General features: G+C 35.8%; 1 pseudogene; it reads right to left on the minus strand.

The window, feature by feature from the left end:
* Positions 1 to 5,024: 5,024 nt before the first annotated feature.
* Positions 5,025 to 6,517, minus strand: LOC102660031 (F-box protein SKIP22-like; annotated as a pseudogene).
* Positions 6,518 to 6,945: the final 428 nt, after the last annotated feature.

Genomic DNA, 6,945 nt, shown 5'->3' on the forward strand with positions numbered 1-6,945 from the left:
GCCTCTGATCAAAGTTATTTATAGAATAAAAATAGCAACTGTCCTGGTGATGCTCTCCTCCAGCAAAATCACAATTTATTAGTGGAATAGAGATAACAATCTTCATGATACAACGATAAGAGATTTGTCTTCCTTAGAAATAATTAAGCCACCTGTAGGAGATTCTATACATACAAAATACTAACAGACACAACGGTTATCCCATTCAATAAAAGAAGATAAATATGAATAGAAAACAAATATTCATAGATAATCAAAGAATAATGAATAAAGAAAAGATACCTAAAAGCGAACCAACTTTCCAAATAAAAAGAAGTTCCCCGACAACGACGCCAAAAACTTGTTCGCTTCCGGCAAGTGCACCGGATCGCGCAAGTAGTATAAAACAGTAAGAACCGAGTATCGAACTCTCGGGGAACTTGTGTTACTTGGTAAAGCTATTTCAGTAAATAGGTGTCCAGTGTGAAAAGAGATGTGTTTACTATGAACAGGTGTGTAAACTAACTATTAAAAGGGAAAAATTAAGTGAGAAATGATGCATAAAAACAAGTAGATGACACGTTGGTCTTCCTAATAGGTGCCTGATGCTAGAAGGATATTCTCTACTTAACAATGCTCATGCGTTTTATGGTGTCTCCTGAAATGCTAAACCCCGATTCCTCATGATAGTCTAGCCTAATCCTGACCAAGCATCGTCCGCAGATTCCTCTTGTTGGACTAAACTCGGCCAGGACCGCATTAAGACAAACATACAACCAATAGGTTACCGTACCTCGATTCCTCGTGAAAATACGACAAACTAGCCCTGTCTTATCAAGTTCTAAGAATCAGACCAGTTTCCACTGTTGAATGATCCTAAAAACACATGCATCTACATGATCAAGGCAAAAGCATGGTAGAATGAAGTTCTGATAGTACAATGAACACACAAAACATCATTAAATAGATAAAAAGATATTTACATCAAGTACTTACAAGGAAGATCCAACAGAGGATTTAGCTTTCCATAACTGGGAAGCTTCCTTTACAACAAAGAGAAGAGAATGAAATATTGTAGATATACAAGTAGTGGGGATGTCTCCTCCACCTCTAGCACCTCACAATCACTCACAAACTCATCTCAAGCTCTCAAGATGGCTTCCTCTTCCAACTCTGGTCTCTGCGGATCTTCACACAACAAATTCTCTCAAACTCTTTGGAACTTAGACCTTTCTCTCTCTAGAACTCTCCAATTATGCAGAAGCTTCAAGAAAATGCCAAAATCCCCTCAGAAATTTGATTTCAGGCCTAAATAGGTGGCTTTGTTTGTGCTCGTGCACTTATCACAATTCTAAACCGCTTAGCGTGCATTTGTGAATTTCGGCTTAGCGTGGCTATTCTCGCTCAACGGATGGACTGAAGCGGTGCACTTAGCGGGATGACCCTTTTCTCAATGAATATGCAAAACTCATCTGATGTAAGCTCCATTGGAGCTTGTAGGCCTAGGATCTTCTTTATCAATGGATTCCTTTGCTTCTTGGAAGATGAATGACAGCGGAATGGAGAAGGAAGAGAGAGAGGAGACGCCACTTCAAGGAGAAGATGAGTCTAGAAGAAGCTCACCACTATAGGAGGCCATGGATAAGAGCTTGGAGGAAGAAAGAGATGAATAAAGGGAGAGGAAGAGAAGAGCACGAAATTTTTTGCTCTAAAGGAGCTCTGAAATCTGAAATTTAATTTTCAAATGATCAAAGTTGCAAAATGCACACAAATAGCCTCTATTTATAGCTTAAGTGTCACACGAAATTTGAATTTCTATTCAAATTTCACTTAAATTTGAAATTGAATTTGTAGAGCCAAATTTTGGAGCCAAAATTTCACTAATTATGATTAGTGAATTTCAGATATGATTCAGCCCACTAATCCAAGATCAAGTCCAAGATTCTCCACTAAGTGTGCTTAGGTGTCATGAGGCATGTAAAGCATGAAGGACATGCACAAAGTGTGACTATATGATGTAGCAATGGGGTGTAGCAAGCAAGTTCTCACCTCCCCCTCTAAAATTTAATTGTATTGGGCTTCTCCCAATTCAATTAAATTTATTTTTCAACACACACATCAAATATTTACTTAATGCACGTGAAATTACAAAACTACCCCTTATACAAAAACTAGTCTAGGTGCCCTAAAATACAAGGGCTGGAAAATCCTACATTTCTAGGGTACCCTACCTACATTACGGAACTCTAAATACAAGGCCTAAAATTAATGAAATCTTAATCTAATATGTACAAAAATAAGTGGGCTCATACTTAGCTCATGGGTCCAAAATCTACCTTAAGGCTCATGAGAATCCTAGGGCCTTCTCTTGCATCTTTGGTCCAATCTTCTTGGAGTCTTCAATCCAATGCCCTTGGGGGGTAGGATTGCATCATCATCCTTCTTTCAGATTCTTTCTCGCGCTCAACCGAGATGTGTTGCGCTCAGCGGATTGTTCACTAAGCCAAAAGATTGGCTTAGCGAGAAGGTGAAAATCAACACTTCAAAACTTGCCTAATTAACCTGAAATTGAGAGAAAAAATGATTATTAAATACACAAAATGTAAGTACTAAGTATTTATTACCTATCTTTAGCAAAAAGTAATTACAACACTACAAAATACCCATAAATTGGAGGAGTTTGATACAATTTACACAAATTTTATTCACCGACTAACGGGGGGGGGGGGGGGGGAGTCAAGCACAGAAGGCAAAAGGATTCAACATGGATTATGAGGCAAATCTTGGAGCATAGCTATATCCTAGGTGATTAAGGAAAGCTATATCCTGCACTCGTCAGAATTAGAAAACACGTTTTAATGCATACTATACTACATAACCATAGCCAAGTAATGTACTATAATGATAATGATAATGATAATAATAAGAGGAAACAATGATATTAGATTATATATGCTTATCTTGGTGTCTTATTTTAAGTAATCATTACCTTATTGGCTACTCTATTCAAAGACAATGATGTAACACAGAGTTGGAGTATTATCAATAAAATAAGCAACTCTATATTGTGTTAGAGAAAAAAAGACCCACAACCTTGTATATAATTTGTGAGAGAAAATAATTATGCACCCCAAAAGTGTTGCAATGTAAATAAATAAATAAGAAAACAACATTAGGCTCTGTTCCTTTTGAGTGGCCGTAATGTATAAGAAAAAAGAATTAGGTAGATGCCAATCTCTAGTTAATATCTAGAAAGGAAGAGAAAAAAACCCGTGATATAATGTTTTATAAAGAAATAATAAATATTGATAGAATGTATGACCAATAAGAATTCCCTAAGCTTCTTAAGCACTATTGTAGTTGATGAAAATAAGTATATAACAAATTATAAGATAAAAATTGAGGAAAAGGATTATAAACTCACAAATTTAATCCGAATTGATTATATTTAATTGAGTTTATTTGGTTTAAGTTTTAACTTTTTTTTTTGTTCATTATAGAAGATTATTATATATTTTTAAGTCTTTTATCTTTATTTATTGTCTTTTTATATAAACTTTTAATTCTATATTAATATAGGGTCAAATATATTTTACTCATTAATAATACTCAAATATATTTTATTTAATATTTAGTTTTTTTTGTGCTTATCAGTGTTATCACATTACATGTCTCATTATTTTTTTAATCCAAAATATAATAAAATTATTACCAAACTTATCAGTGTTATCACTTTACATGTCTTCTTATTAAACTAAAACTAGAGCAAATTTAATAAACTTTTTGCTTTATTTAGAGTAGAAGGTCCCCAACATAAGCTGGGGATAGAGAAAGAGGAAGAAGGTATCAAGGTAATCACATATTGTAGTTCATGCTGAGGTTCAAACACAAACCCAAACCTTCATCTTCATGGCTTGGCCAAACTTACAGCATTATTTAATTTGTTTAAAGTAAATAATTTTCAGCTATAAAAATTATAAAAAATAAACAAAGATAAGTTTCTTCTTGGTTGTTATATTTTTAATTTATAGAGACAAATTGTTGCAAATTTTGATTCAAAATCTTTCATTAATGATAAAGGAGGGAATTCAACTTTGTTAATAAACTTTGAACATCTATTGCACCATTTTGGGGTCATAAATGATCATGTAGACTAGGATAGAATCTCAAGCATATAATTATCCTACAAATTCTCTCCGATGGAGGCACACCCAGACTTAGATGCTTTAGGTACAAATCTTATTTCATACCTTCAGATGATGCAAAAGCTTTCCAGATAATAATAACAGTAATTAAAATAATAAATAAAAAAATACCTCTTCAAGCAAATGAAGTGGTCCCCAGTGATCGTCAAATCCAAATAAAAATGCCATTTGAGCCTTCCTTTCTCTCATAAATGTCCAATCTGGTGCCTCTGAAAGCTAGCAGGGGAAACACATGATTAACGTTGCAGTTCAACTTTGTATGATATATCTTAGTATACAAGAAGGTTGATTAGAAAGCCCATAAGCCCACCATCCTTGTAATATAGCCACAATCAAACATGAAATCTACAAAAAAATTGATAGTGAATCTCGTCCCTCTTGAGGACAGAGGGTAGCTGAATGTACAGGTTAGGTATTAGCCAGACCAAGCAGCTATAAGTATTGAGAACCTACTTAGAAAATTTAGTGATGAGTTTAGAGCATATCATTGAATTCAAAGAACAAACGAAGTAAAATCCTTTGCCAACTATTCAATTCTGGAAGGCTTGAGATTATGGAGATCATATTTTGCAATACTTGAATTCAAAACTACTGAAGAAATGAACAAGGAAATAAGCTCACCATGCCTTAATCCAAACTGCTTGCCACCATATAAATTCTCAATTTAAAAAATTTACAATCATTAACTTCAAAAAAGAAAAATTGTTGCAATCTCCAAAGTTATAAAAGCATAATAACAACAGAATCTATAACACCAACCACAAAAAGGAAGGCATAGCAAAGGGAAAAGAGGATGATATTTTTAATTGTGCAATTGGATATCAGATATTATAATAAGCATAAACTAAATGGCTATTTTTATATATTTAGAAAAATAGAATAATTGTGTACATCAGAAATTCACTAGCCGTTATATGGGTCAATTATAATACAAACATTCTTTTACAAGTCAGAACAAACATACTACCCAATGATAAGAAACAACTACTGCTTCAACATGTATGTGGTATCAAAAACTATAAAAGGACTGACTAGGTCATTTCCTCTAAATGAGTTTGACATGCTACATCCATAGTCACACTGCCACCACCCCCTCCCCCTACTTTATCTTGCTGGTGCATGCTATGATTAGAAGTTTGAGATTGCTGGTTTGAAAGGGTGTGCTATTGAAGCTGCTGCTGTTGTGAATTGGTACTTGATTGTTGTTGTTGCTGCTGCTACTGAGCCAGCTTCAACTACACATACAAAAACTTTAGAAGATAAATCACAAAACTTTTTGTAAATATAACAAAAAGTATAAATGAAATAGTTTAATAACCATAACCTTATGTATCACAATGCACCAATTAATGGCCTAACATATTTACGTTTATCCAAACAAACAAAATGCAACCTCGACCCAACATCACCAGACAACGACCCACAAACATTCACAAAATGCCCCAATGTCTAAAATTTCAAATTCACATTGTGAGAATCACCATTAGCCAGAATGTCAAGCAGGGTATACCTCAAAGATATCATCGAAGAAAAAGTCGGAGGAGAATCATCAAGAAGGTGAGAACCACTAAACGCCATACCAGAATCCTTGTCGATTCAAACAAATCCAGATTCAAGAACAACACCATGAACCATAAACACTAATAACTTGAAATCATTAACGTTGTTCCCAGGCGCTTCTTTCAAAACCCTTCTCATGAAGAAAGGCTCGGAATTGGTACCCACCACCACCGTCTCGTCAGACCCATCAATCATTTCCATGGATTCCAGTTCCGCGGCATCTAAAGTCGGAGGCTTTTCGGCGTCTAGAACGAAGGGGGAGTCACTGGTGAGGGTTTCCGATGAGTCTTGGATGGTGGGTCCATCACGAGGAGCGGTTTCTGGCTTGTGCAGGAGGGTTTCAAGGGTGAAGACGGTAGGGTTGAGAGAGTAGAAGATGAGGTTGCCGATGGCGACACCGAGAGAGTTGAGGGGCTCTTCCTGCGAAGGGGCGTGAATTTTATCCTTTCTGTTGAGGGAAAGATGTAGAGAAGAGGAAGAAGAAGAGATGGTGCGAGGAACAGTGTCTTTGAGTTGCAGCAGAGAACAGGAATCGGGGACTTCGATTTTGAGGAAGGAGGACTTACGAGGTCGAGGAGTCTATGGAAGCTTCTAGGGAACGGAGGAGAATGGGAGACTGAGTGTGAAAATAAGTAGGTGCTGAGATTAATTTCAAAGACGGTCTTTTAATAAATCCATTTTTGAATATTTTGAATATTTCATTTTTAAGACGGTTTTTATAAATCCTTTGTTATATAACTTTTATTATTTACAAAATTATCTTCGCGTGACATTCTAAGACAGTTTCACATAATCTTTTTAGAATTTATGTCATAAAAAATAACTTTTTTAGTAGTGCTTATGTTAAAGCCCTCTACTCATGCCATCAAAATCATTGAAGACATGTGTTCTAGCCCCTACAACAACTCAAGGGATAAGAGGATTATGAAGAGAGGCATCAGCCAGGTGGAGACAGATGAATCCCAAACTGAATTGGGAAAAAAGATGCAAGCTCTATCATTGAAGATTGAGACACTCAAAGGGCTCAGGCTCAAGTCCCCACCACTACACCTCCATTACCAACCTGTGATAAATGTGGAATTGTGCATAGGCCAGGAGAAGGCGCTGTTGATGATGAGCTAGCTGCAACCATGGATGAGATAAACTTTGTTGGGGGAAGAAACAATTCTTTTAATGAGTAGCCTAGAAATTTCAATCAAGG

This window comes from Glycine max, chromosome 1 (genome assembly GCF_000004515.6).
Source record: "Glycine max cultivar Williams 82 chromosome 1, Glycine_max_v4.0, whole genome shotgun sequence".
NCBI classification, from domain to species: Eukaryota; Viridiplantae; Streptophyta; class Magnoliopsida; order Fabales; family Fabaceae; genus Glycine; species Glycine max.